Source organism: Penaeus monodon, chromosome 25 (genome assembly GCF_015228065.2).
Source record: "Penaeus monodon isolate SGIC_2016 chromosome 25, NSTDA_Pmon_1, whole genome shotgun sequence".
NCBI lineage: Eukaryota > Metazoa > Arthropoda > Malacostraca > Decapoda > Penaeidae > Penaeus > Penaeus monodon.
This window is the reverse complement of record NC_051410.1, coordinates 34355997-34356326: the sequence shown is the minus strand read 5'-3', so window position 1 is coordinate 34356326 and position 330 is coordinate 34355997.

The window sequence follows — 330 nt, the reverse complement described above, 5'->3', positions numbered from 1 at the left end:
AAATAATAACCATTAAATCTTAGAACAAACTCCATCGATTACAATACATACTGAATGCACTTGGGCAAAGAATGAGCCAAATTAAGCAAATATTGCCTAACCAACTCTTGACGCCAAACATACCTGATCGCATCCAGCACTTGATCGACATTTTTTTTCGAATATTCCCATTCTATTCGTTGTTTGGATGATATATGGATCTTCTCAAAAAAAATAATAGGAATTTGCCTCGTATAGTGCTTTGGTAGGTCAGGTGGAAGGAAGAGACGATAAGAGAGAGAAGACGAGTAAAAAGGAGGCACAGGAAGAAATGACACACATTCCCTTTTC